This window comes from Musca autumnalis, unplaced genomic scaffold (genome assembly GCF_047663935.1).
Source record: "Musca autumnalis isolate F117 unplaced genomic scaffold, ASM4766393v1 scaffold_7, whole genome shotgun sequence".
NCBI lineage: Eukaryota > Metazoa > Arthropoda > Insecta > Diptera > Muscidae > Musca > Musca autumnalis.
This window is the reverse complement of record NW_027412310.1, coordinates 11,244-31,858: the sequence shown is the minus strand read 5'-3', so window position 1 is coordinate 31,858 and position 20,615 is coordinate 11,244. Positions and strand designations below refer to the sequence as shown.

The following is a 20,615-nucleotide window of genomic DNA, read 5'->3' as shown; positions in this document are numbered from 1 at the left end:
GAGAACGTTGGTATCGTGTTGCTGCAGTTTCTGACGGCTAAAGCGTGGTTTGCGGGGATTTAAAATTTTTATATTCGCTGCCGCCATAATATCAGCTATGGATATGTTAGGGAAGTGTTCATTTCTTAATACACTGCCGCTCACTTGAATAGAACCCGCCACCAAATTTTTTCCTACAATTTTTTATACAAGATATGAAGTGCTTAAGTTTTTTTATATACTTTGTGCCATGTGTTTTGAGTAAACTTAGTCATTCATTTGTATTCAAATACGAATTATATAAGAATTACACATCGAAAACAAAATAAAGTAAAAATTCAAGTAAAAAATATGGCTCATTTGAATAGAACCCCCTTTAAAAAGTTCTAAAGCAGGCATTACCCGTAGTGAGAAGCATTCTCGGATGTACGGAATAAAAATTTATCACGATTTTATAGACTTTTATACACTTCGAGGGAAAAGGCAAGGCCATCCTAAAACATAAGTAATGGTATCTGTTTAATTGGGCAACAACAAATTCTCCAGTTCGATAGGATTAAATGTTGTGGTGATGGAGGGGTGATCCATAGTTATGTTTCTCAGTTACAGTATATGATGAGCAGTGGAGGGAGAAAAGAATAAAATGAATAAAAACAACCAGTATTAATTCTTAATATAAATATGATTGCTGTTTATTGGTGTATTTCTTTTCTTACTACAACAAAGATTACCTTTTGTAATCTGGAGTTGGCGCAGAGGCCTTGGTGCTTTCGCTTCTAAAGATAAAACAAAAGTGAACGCAGTGGTTCACTTGGATCGCAGAGGATCTTAGTGATCGCAGAAGATCGTGTTGATCACAGAGGATCTTCGTTTATTACTAATACAACTACAATTATTCCAGTAAAAGAACAGTCTCTCCTATGTATCAAAATGGGCAAACCAACAACAACCGTCGCCCGTTGGTATCTACACTCTCCGATCTCCGCAGAGGGAACTTGTAGAGGTGATATCCGAGCTGTCAATCAGCATCCGTGATCGACTGGGCTCGAGAAGTTGAAGGCCAACGTATCTAACTTTTACATTGCCGCCCATCTTGATACACGTAAGCGTGTATCAACAATTAAAGCTAGAAATAATTGCAAAAAGAATAAACGTAAATTCAGATTTTAAGTGAGCTATAATTCAAATTAGCGATTTCTATAAACGAGTAATTAAGAAATGATCGACTCCGATATTCGCTCGATTCAAGAATATGGAGACGAGTCACTGAACAATTCAATTTTAGTTTTCAAGATATAATAGTACTGTATGTTTCTACAATTGACTATAGTGGTCGATTTTCAATAGTACTATCGATTGTGAGGTTATGTGCTAGATACGGTAGGAACTGTACCCGTAAGAAGGTACCCGAAAATAGATTTTTGGGAAGCTACGAATTCAAAACTATCTTTGGCCATTCCCAAAAGCAAACTTGATCTTGGAAAAAGCCGGAGAGGTATTCGAGCGCGACAAAGAAGGGCTAAATACTTGGCTTTTGACCCTCGTAAAAGCCGGAGATGCGTGTAATCTCGACAATGAATAAGTGAATGCTCGACTTTTGACTTTGGTAAAAGCAGTAGTGGGTTTTAACAAAGATGGCGCAGCATGAACTTTACTATTGCGCAAGGTATTAGTGTATGTATGATTGCTTTGGCATTTGGAAGAAGAGCAAGTCGACACAGTGCACTTAGACCCTCGACTTTTGAATTTTGTAAAAGCCGCAGAAGTGCATGGCAAAGTAGAACTGCCTAGGGGGTATCTGGGCTGCGACAGAACATAACTGGAATCTCGACTTTTGACATCAGTAAAAGACGGAGACAGTTTTGATGTGGCCGGAGCAATAACTCTTCTAACTTGTGGCCGATGGAGAAGGTTATGATGCCGTTGTTTACACCAGTTGCAACTATGTTTGCTCTGGCAAGATTTAACTGCATGACCACGAGATAAGCAATTAAGGCAGCACTTATACTTTTTAACAATCAAAAATTTGTCCTCAAATGAAAGTTTAGAAAACTGGGGGCAGAGGCGCAATGCATGTCTCTGCTTAGGACATATTGGGCAAGTCCTTGTCAATAAATTAGTGGATCGAGGGGGTGATACATCGTTAGATTTATGTACCGACAAATTTATTGGAGGATTTTGGAACAACATTAGATAACAACGAGTTATTGGTGCGACAAATTGTAGAAATATGCTTAGATGACGAATTTGTGACTTGATGTCCATACATGTTCTGGATACACATCAATGTTTGTATCCTTTCTGTGAGGAAAGCATCTAAGTCTTTCCATGAAGGCAAAGAAGACCTATTTTTCAGGCTTTGCTCCCACAGAGTCAAAGTTAATTTTGGCAAACGCTGCAAACAAATACAAACTACTATTGGATCCCAATGATCCGTGATGACGTCATAGACGGTCATTGCAGCAAGACAACTACTAATCCCACGCCGAATGGTTTTCAAACCAGAGCAAGTTTCTTTATCCAAAGAAGGGAGACTGAGCAATTGTTGGATGTGACTATTCACCACGATACGTTTATTGTCATACGTATCCGACAATGCTTTCCACGCTAAGGGGAAACTAGAATTGTGGAACCCGCAAAACGATTTTCCGAGCCTCACCGGTGGTCTTCTGCAACAAATAGCAGAAACGTTCAATGTCTGAAAGAAGCGAATTTTTGATAAAGAGGGTGTTGAAAATATCCCGAAAGATTGGCCAAGATATAAAATCGCCAGCAAAAACATCGACGTCGATGGGAGGCAGTGGTAAGCTGTAGGTATCAACAGGTGATGTGGAGTTATTAACAGTGCCACTAGAGGAAGTTGTGTTGTTGGAAGAAGTTTCAGGTGGAGCAGGTACGGAGGGAGAAGTAGACTGCACAGCAACCGACGAGACGGGTTCGTCCAATGATACATTGGATGGAGTTGCTACTTCAGGATTCAACGAGTGTTTAGGAGGTGGCGAGATTTCTAAAGATTTACTCGAAAGCAAACCTGAAGATTACGTTTCTTTTGAAACGTTCAACAATTCATTTGTTGGAGGTGGTGAGATTGCAGAAGCTATAGCAGGTGAAGGAGTTTCACTACCAGGAGTTTTAAGGCGCTCAAGATGCCGACTAATTGTGCTAATGCATTGAAGGTAAGCAATGTAGGATGTGGCGTACTTTTCCTCAACGACATAAATACCATCAGTCTGTGCAATCTCGGATGTCGTGAGGCAGTTTTTGCACTCCTCGTAAGTGCAATGAACTTTCTAGATAATGTACGCTATAGTTGGTTTCACTTTTCTTTCAAAGGAAGCCACACGTTTCAAAACGATGTCTGAAGCTCTAATAAACCGAGTAAGAGGGGTGGCAGACATTTTGTAAGTTAAATCTGCAATTGAATTTGCAACAAACAACAAAGAGAGGTGAAGAAATGAAATTCAATTTGAAGAACAAATGGCTATAGCTCACAGGAAATAAGAAATTTCCACACAAAACCTCCAAAATTCTAAGAAGACAACAGAATCTTAGCAAAGTGTAATTATATTAGAAATTAAACTAGAGCGAAAGAAGAGAAAATTTTAAGAAACATCCTCAGAGTGAACAGACTACTTTAATTTGGCAATAAATGCTAAAAAATATGCGAAATGTATATGGTGTTGCCAAGTATAGGGTGTACAGCAAGGTGAGTTATACCACTGGTAAGGTGTATTTGTAAAAAATTCGACGACAAATAAGTAATTTGTACGAAAAAATAAAGTTTTTCGCCAAAAATCAAACAAATTATATGAAATATATTTTGTTTGGGTGACAAGTTGGTGCAATATATGCCGAAAGTAGGGTGTATTTGTCCAACAAAACCAAAAACCCTACGGAGACTCAAACAATTTTCCAAAATATGCAAATATTATTACCAAAAACAATCTAAAAATGTTGAAAAACGAATATGTTTCACATGAATTCTCTGCTCTAAATAGGTGCAGTAAATGTCGAATGTAGAATGAATTTGTTCAGAAATATTTAAAAAAAATATTTCAATAATATTTCAAAAAATTATTGAAAAATAATTTTTCCAAACAATTATTAATTTTTAGTTTTTACCCCACTGTACTATTTGTATTATCTTAAGCCACCGTGCTGGGACACCAATGGGTATAGCACAAAAGAGAATGAACACACAAGCAGAAAAACGAATGTGTTTGGTTGGTGATGGACGATCTATACAACAAAGAAATCAAATGTAGCGAGAATTTGATGGTGCGTTGTTATTGTAAATTTGGCTGTGCAAATTTTCAAAGGGTTTTATGTAAACCGAGGGGGAATAACAACGCCAAGTATTTTTTGGATGGAGAGGATCGTACCAACAACTAAAAACAAACGACAATGTGCAATGTGTGTTGTTGTTAAATTTGCCAATGCAAATTTTCAAGAAAAGGTCTTCGTTAGAAAAGAACCTTGGAGAATAGCAACAATAACAAATAAATTTCAAATGATCAGCACTCAGACAGATATGTGTAATGAGAGCTAGGTCAGTGCGTGTAATAATTTAACGACACGAGAGCAAGAGTGATTGGAAGTGTAGGATGTTGTTATTGCAAATATTACAAATATATTTGCAAGTTCTCAGTTAGAATGAGAAGATCCACAATTAGAATTTTACAATGTAACAACACCGAATACTCTATATGATCAATGCGACGTAGGTTGATCAGTACAACGACAACTAAGATGTTTGGTAGTGGGGACAGTAAGTGTTAACACGAGAAGTGCTAAAATGAGTCGAACAATATGATTTTTTAACAACAATAAAAGGCGATTGGAAGGTGTTCGTTGTTATGGTGAGAACTAATAATTTAAAGCAAACCGACTAATAATAACAACAACACGGATTATGATTTGTATGATCAACGCGACGTCGGATGATCAGTACAACAACGATTTAAACAAAATTTGTGTGTGGACTGTATGGTAGGCAAAATTGTGCAACGAATTTAATTCACACGCGTAGGGTAATTGAAATTCGACCACAAGATTTGTTATTTACTGCTCAAACGAAAAATACTAACATTCGCGGTAGCTCACTTTTTATAGAAATCTGAGTTTACGTACCTGGTGTTAGTATAGTGATTTGTTGTTGTTTAGAGATGATGCAGATTTATCCAATATTTTTCCGTGCTAAGACAACAACAAAGGCTTGAAATCTCGTTGTATCACAATACGAGAGGGAGGGAATAGGCAACTGGAGCAGCGACAACAAAAAGGCTGGCTTCTATTCGGCTCGATGCGACCAAATGTTTAATTGCGCAACAACAAATTCTCCAGTTCGATAGGATAAAATGTTGAGGTGAGAGAGGGGTGATCCATAGGTATGTTTCTCAGTTAAGGTATATGATGGGCAGTAGAGGGAGAAAAGAATAAAATGAATAAAAACAACCAGTATTAATTCTAAATATAAATATGATTGCTGTTTATTGCTGTATTTCTTTTCTTACTACAACAAAGATTACCTTTTGTAATCTGGAAATGGCGCAGATGCCTTGGTGCTTTCGCTTCTAAAGATAAAACAAAAGCAAAAGCAGAGGTTCACGTGGATCGCAGAGGATCTTAGTGATCGCAGTGGATCGTGTTGATCACAGAGGATCTTCGTTTATTACTAATACAACTACAATTATTCCAGTGAGAGGACAGTCTCTCCTTTGTATCAAAATGAGCAAATCAACAACAACCGTCGCCCGTTGGTATCTACACTCTCCGGTCTCCGCAGGGGGAACTTCTAGAGGTGATACCCGAGCTGTCCATCAGCATCCGTGATCGACTGGGCTCCAGAAGTTGAAGGCCAACGTATCTAACTTATACAGTATCTTTCCCAGCAAAATTAAATGGAAGTGGTTCTATGTGAAATCATGATTTCACTGGTTCTTTTGCATGAGTTCAAATGAAGTCGTGAAAGATCCGACATTTTACGTCGAATTATTATGAGTTCAAATGGAATCGTGAACAATTCGATCTTTTTCATCGAATAATCGTTAGTTCGACTGGAGTCGTGAAAGATCCGATCCTTTTCCTTGTCTTCTAACGCAATTTAAGTCGTGAAAGATCCGATCTTTCTCATCGAATTTTCATAAGTGTAAATGAAGTGGTGAAAGATCCGATGTTTTTCATAATATTGTCATGAGTAAATTGATAGGTACCCGTACACTAAAGATTCAAATAATCATGTACCCGAATAATAGTTTACGTGCACAAGTAATTGTTAAAAATAAAAGTCGGAAGAAAGTGATCGATAGTGGCAATATTTACATATTTTAATAAAAAGTACTATGTAAATTGTAAACAAAAAGAAAAATCCGTTTATGTTTTTTGTTCGACCTTTTTGTAATATTATTAAAATTAATGTAATCGAGCTTGAGGTCTATGTTGTGCTTTTATTTATTTCATATTTATTCCAATATTTCAAAATGCATTGAATATCACCTTCAGGGAGATCTACAATATAAAATAAAAATATTACTAATAGGACATAAAAATACGTAAAAATTTACGATCGCTTACTTGTAAATAATTAGAATAATAACTTAAAAACTTTCGTAGTTCGACTACCTCCGTCAAGGGTTATTATTGCACTGATAATTATTTACTTATTGTATGATCTTTTCTCCGTACTAAATGCCTATAGCAGTAAGCTGTGTTGTCTGTGTCCGTTTTTCTATTTATTCGTTTTGTTGTTCTTCATATCTTCATATGGTACTCCGGATATGCTTAGGGTGTCTACTATATAATCCAGTATTCAAATGTATAATATAAAGTTCATAGCGCCCATGATTCCGCCATAACCTAAAAACCATCATGAAGACTGCCATTGAAAAGTAAATGGCTTATGTGGTAATGATATCACTGGTAAATGATTTCCCTTTAGCAGTCTTCATGGCGATTTTTAGGTTATGGCCGAATCATGGGCGCTATAAACTTTATATTATATATTTGAATACTGGACAATATAGTAGACACCCTAAGCATATCCGCATTGCCATATGAAGATCCTATGACTTCCCCCGATGACGTAATTACAACTTAAAGTACTCAAAATATGCAATTTTTACAAGGTCCGTCGTATATTTTCTATATTTTTTGATATACTTACCATAACTATTTCAAAAACGATTTATATCGAGCGTACAACATCTTCTTAATATATTAATGTCGAAAAACCCACAAAAAATATTTGTTTGTATCCGAAAATAACGAAAGTCTGGGTTAAACTCGTAAAAACGGATTTTGAGCTATATCTCAAAAACAAGAGCTGATGGAGAAAAACCGGGACCGGATTTGAAAATAACTCGCCGATTTCATCTAGAAACAACCGCAACTTCGGTTGAAACAAAAGTCGTGTTGACCAGTGTTATTAATGTGGAGGATCTCTATTGTTAATCTCTTATTGTAATTATGTTCTGTTTCTACCACTCTCGCCTCATCGACGTTGGGTGCATGGCTGTTTTGCTTACAGTGTATACATAAACTGGTATCAGAAACCTACTGCCTCAGGAAGATTGATAAATTACTTTTCAAAGCGTACAAAATGCACAATAATCGCCCCGGCGAAAAAATTAATAAACAGAGTGCTTACTATTAGCGATGAACGATTTCACTTTGAAAACAAACTCAAAATAAAGGACATTTAAAAAAACAATTTTCCACTACACCTAATAAAGTTACTAATAAATTAATACAAACCCTCAAATCCAGAATCGACGAAAACTGAAACAAACAAGATTTATAAACCTCTGATATATTTCACAAATATATCAGAAAGATTAGAAAAATCTGATATATATGACAAAACAAAATTTACAAGAGCACATAGGTCATACAACACGACAAAACATATATTTAGCCAAGTAAAATCTAACTTATACAGTATCTTTCCCAGCAATATTAAATGGAAGTGGTTCCATGTGAAATCATGATTTCACTGGTTCTTTTGCATGAGTTTAAATGAAGTCGTGAAAGATCCGATATTTTACGTCGAATTATTATGAGTTCAAATGGAGTCGTGAACAATTCGATCTTTTTCATCGAATTATCGTGATTTCGTCTGGAGTCGTGAAAGATCTGATCATTTTCCTTGTCTTCTAGCGCAATATAAAGTCGTGAAAGATCCGATCTTTCTCATCGAATTTTCATAAGTGCAAATGAAGTGGTGAAAGATCCGATATTTTTCATAATATTGTCATGAGTTTAAATAAATTGATAGCTACCCGTACAATCGTACAGTAAAGGATCAAATAATCATGTACCCGAATAATAGTTTACGTGCACAAGTAATTGTTAAAATTAAAATAAAAGTAGGAAGAAAGTGATCGATAGTGGCAATATTTACATATTTTAATTAAAAATACTATGTAAATTGTAAACAAAAAGAAAAATCCATTTATGTTTTTTGTTCGACCTTTTTGTAATATTATTAAAATTAATGTAATCGAGCTTGAGGTCTATGTTGTGCTTTTATTTATTTCATATTTATTCCAATATTTCGAAATTCATTGAATTTCATCTTCGGGAGATGTACAATATAAAATAAAAATATTACTAATAGGACATAAAAATACGTAAAAATTTACGGTCGCTTACTTGTAAATAATTAGAATAATAACTAAAAACTTTCGTAGTGTGACTACCTCCGTCAAGTGTTATTATTGCACTGATAATTATCTACTTATCGTACGATCTTTTCTCCGTACTAAATGCCTATAGCAGTAAGCTGTGTTGTCTGTGTCCGTTTTTCTACTTATTCATTTTGTTGTTGGCAGGTTATTAATGTGGAGGATCTCTATTGTTAATCTCTTATTGTAATTATGTTCTGTTTGTAACACTCTCGCCTCATCGACGTTGGGTGCATGGTTGTTTTGCTTACAGTGTATACATAAACTGGTATCAGAAACCTACTGCCTCAGAAAGATTGATAAATTACTTTTCAAAGCGTACAAAATGCACAATTATCAACACGGCGAAAAAATTAATAAACATAGTGCTTACTATTAGCGATAAACGATTTCACTTTGAAAACAAACTCAAAATAAAAAAATTTACAAAAATTTACAATAGCACATAGGTCATACAACACGACAAAACATATATTTAGCCAAGTAAAATGCAAAATCTCAAAAATAGAACAACATAATGTCATATACGAGATTGAATGTGGTGGTAATAAGGAAGAATGCTATTATGTTATTATATATTGGCACAACAAAAAACAAATTAAAGACACGGATGTCAGCACACAAATCGGACATAAATTTAAAACATATTAGCATTAGGCAAAACAACCATGCATGAGGCGAGAGGGTTACAAACAGGACATAATTATAATAAGAGATTAACCAAAGATATACTCCACATTAATAACCTGCCAAAAACCAAACGAATAAACAGAAAAACGAACACAGACAAAGCAGCTTACTGCTATAGGCATTCAATACGGAGAAGAAATTGTACAATAAGTAAATATTTATCAATGCAATAATAACACTTGACGGAGGTAGTCACACACTACCAGGGTTTCGGTGTCGGAGTAGAGCAATTTTGCTGGAGTCCGAGTAGGAGTCTGAGTCGAAAAAATCTCGACTCCGACTTCGGGCGAAATTTTGTCAACGTTATAGAAATATAACATTAAATTGGGAACAAGCACATTTTTCTAAAATCATTATTTACTTTAAAAGAAACGTATAAGAAAACAAATATGCAAACGGTATATTATACTAAGTTAAGGAAAATTCACAGGATATTTACTATCCTCTGAAGTGTGGTCTATTCATCCCTATTTTCTTGATCCAATTAATTCGTAACATTTTTGCAAACAAAAGTAAAGTTCTATGACAATCGAATTAAAATTGGACCATTAACCTCTTTCGTCAAAAGTCTTTTGGTATTCTCATCTTGTTTTTATGAGAAGTCATCCTTGGGTTCTACTAAAGACATTGTGGTCTCTATGGGAAATCTTACTGAATACCTTTCGGAATGAAAGCCACAATTGAGAACCCCAAAGGATCCCATAGCTGAAATTTCTGAGTTATGTCATAATGCATTTTTTGATTGACACCCATCAATTATTGAGAAAATAGCTTTATATCTCTGTTTGGAGATATTCTTTCATCATTTTAAGATGACATATTTTCAGTTAAATAGAATGAGAATCAATTTCTTCCAAGGCCTTTTTGTTCTTGAAGTCAAAACGTAAAACAAATTGAAATTTTCTACAGAAATGTTCCATGTAGGTTTCCCGTATGTTTATGAATTTCTGTACATTTCGCTTAATCTATTAACTACATATGAAATTCGGATGGTTACGCTTCTGAATTAGGGCATCACAACTTCGTTGTTGGTCAACGACAGATTCATCCCGCCATAACTCAGAAGTCTGACAAACGGCGAAACGGTTCTTCTAGGATTCGTTAATTACTTAGTGAGGGCTTTAGATGTAGACATTCAAATAACCAGATCTGTCCGCCAGGAACAGATATAGTTCATGTGTATCCGTGTTTTCTACACAATCAATTTCATATACCATGGCAGAATAAGAAGGTAACCACATTTGAAAAACAGTCCTTGAGCTGCCAAATACAACCATGCTTTCGAAACAATATGAAAGTGTATGTCAATGACAACAATAACAAAATATTAGCTTCGTTCCCGTACTTTTTAATGGTAAAACTCGTAAAAGAGAGAACTGCAAAAAAATTGTTCTCACACACAAGTTTTTTTTTAAAATGGTTCGGGAACGGAAAATACGTCAAAAAAAGTGGAACAAGTGTCAAAGTCGGCGTATCAGCCAACCAGATGCCGGCAACCATGTTACTATTTTTTACTCGCCCAAATTTGTCGTGTAAAAAGTTTTTAAAGAGAGCGCCATTCAGCGCCATTTTTGTTTAAATGTATTGTCCAACATATAGGCATGTTTTCCTTTTACAAAAATAAAACCTCTAAGACTTCAAACTTCTTTATAAGCCTATTTTATTGTTGTTAATAAAATGAAGTTCACGTTGCAGAAGGAAATTAAAACGATTACATTATTGGGACACAAACAGCATCTGATTTATTTCTTAGGTCGTTATTATCCTTATCAAAACGCAACAATGAAATCTGGTTTGTAACATAGGCTTACTTCCGAGACATCATAAACATGTGCCTCATCGAAATAATTATTTTAGACTCCACGTCTGTTTGGACAAAATCCGTTTCAGACAATTTGGAGTTAATTGAGCAATGTACGCATGCTAACTCTCCAACGGCTCAACGATTTGGTCCAAAATTTGGCCTTCGTAATATATTGTCTATACTTAGGTTAAATTCGAAGATTTTTGCACTTTGTTAAATAAATCGTCTTAAACATTAACCCGGGTAAAAAATCTAGTGCAAACGCCGTTTAATATCGTTCCACACCTTCCGGTACCTCTCCATAAAGTAAAAAATGTCAGTAAAATGGTATGCGCGATATCTTGAATGGAGCAAATATTCAGTCCAAATTTAGTTTAACTTCTAAAATGGTCCATATCGCGTTTTTCCTTAAGGTACCTCCACCAAAAAGTTGAATATTTTGTTGAAGTACAGTTTATGGCCTGTCCTCTTTACAACGATATTATGTTTTTGTATGTAAGTCCATGCTTTCTGATATAGTGGACCAAAAGCTCTAATTTATACGATTACCAACTGAAATGACTGGTAGGCGCGATATCTATCAAAAAGAAATGACACCTAAACTAATATCCGCTTCCAAAATGGATTCTGTCGATCCATTCCTTCAAGTACTTCCTCATTATTTCGATAGACATCGTGCCAATTTTATTGTGACCACCACCCATTTTTTAAAGCTTTTCGACCAATATGAAGCATGGACTTGACCACGAAACACATAACTGCTCTGTTCCAGAACCTGCAAGAAGCTACTATTTTTTACTACAATAACATTTTGTCCTTTATGTTATCGGGAAAAATAGTAAATATTAGTAGATTCTTGCAGTTCTGGAACATACCAAACACTGTAAAAAGGACCACATGGAATACGATTGGTAAAATTTTCAAACTGCCCTCGAACAGCCCTTACACTGCACTTAAGCAAAAATTTTGTGTGGAGGTACTTGAAAGATTGGAACGATGTAGTGCGTACCTGATCTAGGCCCGGAAGAAATGTTACGAGGAACTATTTTTTGACCAAATAAGTTGATCCGTTCGAGAGTTATCGTGCGCACCATTTTAGAGAAAATGTTTGAGCTTTTGTTGGGCTGGTACAGGAAGAAGTGGATATATGGTCAATTCACTAACATGATCAATGTTTGGGCATAATACTACCATGACCAACACTTAGACCACATCGCCTGATCCGTTCAACAGTTATCCTCCAGTCAGACGGCTAAATCGACTCCCAATTGTCTGAAAATTTAAAAATTTTAAATTAAATTGTAAATAAACCTGACATATGTATGTATATTTTAACATATACATACAAAGTTTGTCAAAATCATTTTGTCAATGAAGGGACGGCAAAGCGAATGCAACTGTGTGAGCTGTGAGCGTGAGGTTGTCTTGTAGCCTTGTATCATTGTATCATGTTCATATACGAAATTCAATGACGTACATAATCATAGAGTTTTCATGAGAAAGGATCGGGTAAAAGTGTCATAGTGGACATAACATTTTTCTAGCAACATTTTTGTAGCATATTTTCATGCACGAAATCTCATGGTGTGCTAATTTTTCAGTTCCAGAAAACATCCATCTGCCTAAGTGCTGAGTGGTGTACACAATATATCTCAAACATTTCAATAAAATTATCCACTCCACAACCAAAGTTGAAAATGTGAGCGATGAGTTTTAGTTTAGGGGTAATCCCGACTTATAAATTTAAAAAAAAAGTAGAAAGTATAAATAGCATAAAATATGTGGTCAAATTTCTAAGTCGATCGGAGCGATATCGCCGTAATATGGGGGTTGGATGGGAACAATTTATTTTATTTTGTATGCAGCATATAAACTGTGTTTTTCTCGAAATCGGCCACAAAAATATATGATAATTGGTTTATAAGTTTTCGATATAGAGTTGGCACCGCAAAATGCTTTAATAAAAACAGGGTTTCGTAGACGGCCTCAAAATCAAAACTTCGTAATATTTTTCTCTTTCAGATGAAGAAAAAAATCTGCCAAAAAGTTACGTAGTTTTCTCGGAAAAAAATCATGAAAAATACGTTTTATTGAGCTTTACACCTAGGGGTCTCCTTTTATGGCTAAGCTCACTAAAATGTTGGCTTACACCCAGTTTGAAACTTGGTTCTGAATTGCTTATAATTGTTATTGCATGTAGTCCTTATGATTTGTATTGCCCCTAAATTTTCACATATTTTGAAAACTTAAAGATTTTTCACGCGGAAGAATTCCGTCCAGAATATACATATATATATATATATATTTCACGCGGAAGAATTCCGTCCAGAATATATATATATATATATATATATATATATATATATATATATATATATATATATATATATATATGGTAACTTTTACACTCTTATTTATCTAAGTTACCCCAAAAAAGAGACCAACTGCTCACTTACATATCAGTTTCAACGTTACCTTCATTTAACGGGAGAATAATTAGACTTTCATATTCAATTATGTTCGCATTTATTAAAATAGAAACTATTATAATAATACATCATAATAAGTAAATATTTATTTATAACAACATATATTAAACATTGGTTGTACATCTAAGAGGCCTTTTAAGAGAATGCAATGTTACAATTTTATTACATATTACAATATTACAATTTTGCTGGTGTGGACGCACAAAGTAAATGGCGTAAGAAAATCCCCAATATTGCACATATTAGCGACTATATAATGATGGAAAATTTCATGTCATATGACATTTACATATAGTGTAAACTACCCCTTAGCAAACAGCATTAAACATCACTTTCTCTAGCAGGTTTTAATAGTTTTTTTCCGTTGGTGACAATTAATAATGTTCTCATTATTTTTTACTTATTTCTCTTACAGTTTTTATTTAACATTTGATTTTTTGTTTCCTTGGAGAAAAGCTTTGTTTCTACTACCAATGGTAGTTCTCATTTTAGAAAATGTTCCACAACACATATTTTATTCTGATTGTGTATAGTTATGCTCTTTGTTGTAACATATAATCTCAAGATTGCGATCAGAGAACAGTTTGATAATATTGCAATGTTTTCATATTTGAGTTATAGCAGTAGTATTTCTTAGCTTCTTAATTTAATGTGTCAAAGAAAAATCTTACGTTGTCTTCTTTTTAATTTAGTAGTATAGTTACTTACAGAAAGATGCGCTCAGAACATTTGTTTTGCTGTTCGAGTGGAATTTTGCCACATTTGGAGATTTCTAACGTATAACATCCCAGCAAAATATTCGATGTTAAAGATGCCATTCAATCATGGGTGCAAGTGAGCTGGAATGTCATCTTTTTAGCATCTTCATCGATGAATTTTATATGAGCGTAGACCTTAAAAGATGCTATTCGTTTTTGGATCCAAAGCATGTCATTTAGACCAATGCTTTGACATGTCATTTTCAGCAATGCTTTTCCATGTTATTTCCACCAATGCTTAGGCATGTCATTTTCACCAACCCTTTGCAATGACTTTATCATTATTGCGAGTGTTTTAACAACGTTTGTTGTGATTTCGAGTCTCCGACAACATCAAGCTTTTTGTATATAATTAACATTATATATTTAAAAAAAAATGTATAAATAAAAACACAAAATTCATCTCTCGATGGAATGGGTTCAAATTCTGATGAAAAGATCGGATCTTTCAAGACTTCCTTTGCATAGGTTCAAATGCTGATGAAAAGATCGGATCTTTCACGACTTCTTTGCATTGGTTCAAATGCTAATGAAAAGATCGGGTCTTTTATCGCATCGAACCCCTTAATTCAAAATTTCCTGGGATATTATGTTAGTCATTACAAGTTAAAGATACACATTTTCTTTGTCAATTTAATCTATTTTTTGTGTATTTTTTTACATTTTAAATTGTATTACCACACACATATTTTGTTTTTCAGGCAATAAGCAATAGATTAACCACCTGGTCTTTGGCGCGTTCAATCTGCTTTATTATAATTTCACTTATTTCCACAATGTGCAGAATTTTTTCTTTTATATTGCCTTTTGATTTATGAAAGTATGAATGCTAATCACCATTGTCTCTTGCAAGTTTAGTTAATCTTCTTGTGAATGTACTAGGACTGTACTTTTGGCGGAATGTCCCGCATGTGTAAATCGGGTTTTAACAATAGCGCGAGAAGACCTGCTACCGAACTCTTCAACAGTATTACACCAACTGACTTGCTCATGGCTTTTTTCCATCGAATATTCCTTCATGACCAATTTACGCTAAACTGTACATATGCTATCTATCCTTGTCTGTCCTCTAGTTTGACGTTTTCTCCGTTGACAACTGTCTCATCAGAACTGTTGATTTAGAAGTGTCTGGAGAATAACGGTACTTCCTCTCATGTGTTTTGCTGGCGTGGCAAAAGGAAGAGAGATTGGAAAAATGGCGGATTTATCTGAATAGTTGATAGTCAGTTTGTCATTCACAATAGTGGCAATTACTCTTCTGTTCGTTTAGAAAGACTGTTAGCAAAAAAAAAAAAATGTAAATGACTGATGAAATGAGTTCAAATTCCTAACACAACTACTTTGTTTGGAGGTCCTGACGAACAAACAAACAGGAAAGGAATTTGGTTAGGTTTGAAATTGAGCAAAAATTGATAGTGTGGCACGCAGGGTTTCGGAGTCGGAGTCGAGCAATTTTGCTGGAGTCGGAGTCTGAGTCGAAAAAATAACTCGACTCCGACTCCGGGCGAAATTTTTTCCACGTTATAGAAATATAACATTAAATTTGGAACAAGAACTTTTTTTTAAAAAAAATCATTATTTATTTTATAAAAAAGGTATAAGAAAACATATATGCCAACGGTATATTATACTAAGTTTAAGGATAGTTAACAGGATATTTACTATCCTCTGAAGTGTAGTCTATTCATCCCTATTTTGTTGATCCAATTGATTCTTTACATTATTGCCAACAAAAGTAAAATTCTATGACAATGGATTTAAGGTCGGACCTTTAACCTCTTTCGTCAAAAGTCTTACTGGTCTTCTCACAAAGGTATATTGGTATTCTCATCTTGTTTTTTATGAGAAGTCAACCTTGTTTTCTATTAAAGACATTGTGGTCCCTATGGCAAAATGGAAGTTAAGATCTGGGAGAGGAAAAATTCCTTTTCGGAATGAACGCCCCAATTGAGAACCCCAAAGGATCCCATAGCTGAAATTTCTGAGTTATGACATAATGAATTTTTTGATTGACCTCCATCAATCATTAAGAAAATAGCTTTATATCTCTGTTTGGAGATATTGTTTCATCATTTCTAGATAACATGTTTTCAGTTAAATAGAATGAGGAAACTTTCTGTCGAATATGTTGTCGTGACTTGCTATTTTGACCATTAAGAACCGTTTCTACAGAGTTCGTATGTTCTAGAAAGTTGTTTACTAAGATCTAAGGTAAATTTTTCTAGTTGGTTGTTTGCTTCAATTTTGATCGGTTTGATATCCGTAGATTAAATTAAAAGGGACAAAATTTAAAGGGAAATTTGACCTTGACGATTTTGGCCTTGAACGTGAGGTTGAATGTATTTTATGTGTTCGTAATTATTATTCTTTAAGACGAAAACTACAATGTTTCTTCTACGAGTAAACGCAAATTCTTAGCGGTTTAGAAGATATGTGCCTGACAAAATGATACCTTTCGACATCAAGGCCTCATTTCTTTGTGAAATGCCCAAAGACGTAACCCGTAATCCTTTGAGTGCTACGTCTTTGGGCATTTCAGATGACGGTATGCAGCATATAAACTGTGTTTTTCTCGAAATCTGTCACCAAAAAAATATGTCAATTGGTTTATTAATTTTCGAGCTAGAGTTGGCACGCCAAAATGCTTTAATAAAAACAGGGTTTCGTAGACGGCCACAAATCTTCGTAATATTTTTCTTTTTCAGATGAAGAAAAGAATCTGCCAAAACGTTACGTAGTTTTCTCGAAAAAAATCTTGAAAAATGGCTTTTATTGAGCTTTACAACTGGGGGTCTCCTTTTAAGGCTAAGCACACTAAAATGTTTCCAGTTTGAAACTTGGTCATGAACTGCTCATAATTTTTATTGCATGTAGTCCTTATATTTTGTGTTGCCCCTTCATTCTCACATATTTTGAAAGCCAGAATATACTTGTGCAAAAAAAGAAAAACCGGCAAAAACTTTCTAACTTTGCTATTTTCCAATGTAAGATTCGGGAGAAACAACATTCATATGTTCGAATGTATTCGAACGAATGCCCTTTCTAATGAATATGTAAGGAAAAACTAACAGATTAGCCTATATAGGCCAAAATATAGGAAAAAGTTTACAAACTGTGCACATTTTATTCATTTTTGTGGTATAGGAATTCACCCTCGGAGTCGACCCGGAGTCGGAGTCGGAGCCGGAGTCGTGAAAAAATTCGTCTGGAGTCGGAGTCGAGCCAAAAATACCTCGACTCCGAAACCCTGGTGGCACGACCCACAAAAGCCGGGCATAAACAACGCGTTCAAAAATTCTATTAGGGTTTCAAACCATTTGCATGAAAATTGCCAATAAACTTTCCCGTAAGGTCTTCAATATCATACAAAGAGTTTCCGATTCTCTTTCGTACTCGACATTTAATATATTTTGGGGTAAATTTGGAATTTATACCTTTCTGGAAGTTGCTCAAAGTGTGATTCTTTCTGAAAATTTCTTGACCGTCTTTATACATAATGGGCTTACTTCTGGTATTGTATGTCCTTGATGATTTATCCTGTGCTTTTTTAAATTTTTGGATATTTCGTCCTTTAAATTAGACAACTTGTCAGCTCTGGCAATAATAGTGTCATCTCTTAACATACCAAGTCGTTCTAGCATAGAATATGCTGACCCATGTAGGCACATTTTTGACCAAACATAGCATAATACGGAGAGCATTGAATTGTGGTATGGAAATCACTACGAAGAACTGCTAAAATCCTAGGTATGCATTTATCCCAATTTAGGTGGTTTTCTTCATTTTTCTCCGTTGGCTCTTTCTGAGCAATTAGCTTGAGGAGAGTATAGCCCTGTTTTGATAGGGTGATACCATGTTGAAAAAAGAAATCTTGCATTTCTTACGAAACAAATTATTAAGCGTTGTCGCTATGAATTCCGTGTGGAGTTTTTCCCCTGTTTTTTCTCCCATCGAACGCCTCCCCAGGTGCTGGATAGGGGAATGCTCATCAGATATGGCGGGCACCGCAAAAATAAAATATGCGGGGCGAACCAAAAAAAAAAGGAAAAGGCAGCATCTGACCAAAGGATTGGCGGCAGTAAACAGCGTCTGTACTCCATTGGGCGGCTGAAGATGTAGAAGGAAAACTATAAACCCTCCAGATGGCAAGGGGAAACCGCTGAAGTATCTCTCCCTCGAAAACCATACAATTATGAATAATGAAGAAAATACACGGCCCTTAGTCTCCGGCAACACAAGGGTGCTAAGAATCCCCGGAGGTAAAACAAAAAGAAATCTTAATATCGGTACCTGGAATGTAAGAAGTCTCTACGAACCGGAAAACTTGCTAATACAATAAACGAAATGAACCATTATAACATAGACATGTTTTAGTTGTTTTTTTATTATGCACACGTTTTATATTTATAAAATATAAAAAACTTAACTCTGTCCTCACTACAAAAAACGAGCAACCAGAGCGGAAGCTGTGCTGGATTCGTATTTCCAGTTGGGTGGGAGGACACTCTTGGTCTTGTAGTAGCGGGCCAATCTGTGGATACGGGATTCAACCAAATTCAGACGGAATTTACCATCCTTATCCTTGCGGTTACGTTCCAAATGCTTACGGATGGCAACAGCCTTCTTGATCATGTGATACAAATCTTCTGGGATATCGGGCTTAAGACCGACAGATTTCATGATGCGCAAAATCTTGTTGCCAAAACGAACATGAGCAACACCATGGGAATCACGAAGAATGATACCGATTTTGGAGGGGGTCAAACCCTTCTTGCCCAATTTCTTGATTTGTTCCTTAACATCTTCAGCGTTAAGTTTCAACCATGAGGGAACGGTTCTTCTTTAGGGTAAAGCTGATTGGGAAATACCCTTACCAGGCGCGTGCATACGACCCATCTTGTTAGATTTTTATTTCACACCAAAAAAGGGTGTAAGCGAAACGTGGTGGCCCGATAATGGTGATTTCACATCCAACAATATGAAGATATACCACTCTGGCAATCAGAATAACAACCACAGGAATGGAGTTGGAATTATAGTAAAAAACAATATTTCAAGTTCTGTAAAAGGATTTATACCAAAATCAGATAGAACAATGCTCCTTAAAATAGAAGCAAAACCAATGAATATAAATATAATACAAGTATACGCGCCAACTGCAGATAAAAGCGATGAGGAAATTCAAGCATTCTATGATGAGATCATATATTTATTGAAAACGACGAAATCCCACGAAATAAACATTATACAAGGCGACTTCAACGCAAAAGTTGGAGAAGAACCGGTATCAGGTGTAACAGGAAAATACGGACTTGGAAATCGAAATGAAAGAGGAGATAGACTCATTCAACTATGCCAAGAATATAAAATGAAAATAACGAACACATTTTTCTGTCTTCCAAAAAGAAGATTATATACTTGGAAATCTCCACAAGATCGGAAAGATAACATCGTGAGGAATCAAATAGATTATATAATCATAAATAAACGGGTTTTCTCTTGCATAAAGAAAACATCGACACATCCAGGAGCTGATGTACCATCCGATCGTAATCTCTTAATGACGAAAATATGCTGCAAAATATCCCTATCCAATACCGAAAGTACTATACGTTAACAACAAAGCTGTCTTTGATACAAATGAAAAGAAAATAGTGTGCAGTGAATACATAAGACAGATATTTAATGACAATAACCGAACGGTCAACGTTCCAGCTAACCAACAATTGCTCACTGGGAACCCAATCACTAAATCTGAGGTGGAATCTGCAATAAAATTACTACGTAATAAAAAAAGCTGCGGACCAGACGAAATTCCCTCCGAATTGTTAAAATTAATAGATGACGAAAACCTACAGCTTTTGGTAGTGCTATTTAATTATATATATGACTCAGGCCGATACCCTCAAGACTGGCTGAAATCAACTTTCATCACAATTCCAAAGAAAAGCAACCCAAGACAATGTAGCGACTACAGACTTATAAGTTTAATGAGCCACGCTCTCAAAATTTTTCTAAGAATCATTCACTCCAGAATTTATAAAAAATGTGAAGAAGCCATGGCGCTATCTCAATTTTGATTTAAAGAAGGCATGGGTACAAGAGAAGCCCTACTCTCTATTCAAGTGTTAATACAGAAATGCAGAAATGTACATAAAGATGTTTACCTATATTTTGTGGATTACGAAAAAGCCTTCGACAGCGTACAACATGA

The 20,615-nt window shown here is 35.2% G+C and overlaps 1 pseudogene; it reads right to left on the bottom strand.

Moving 5' to 3' along the window:
- Positions 1–2,597: 2,597 nt before the first annotated feature.
- LOC141388179 (small ribosomal subunit protein uS15-like) lies at positions 2,598–19,297 on the bottom strand (annotated as a pseudogene).
- Between the last annotated feature and the right edge of the window lie 1,318 nt (positions 19,298–20,615).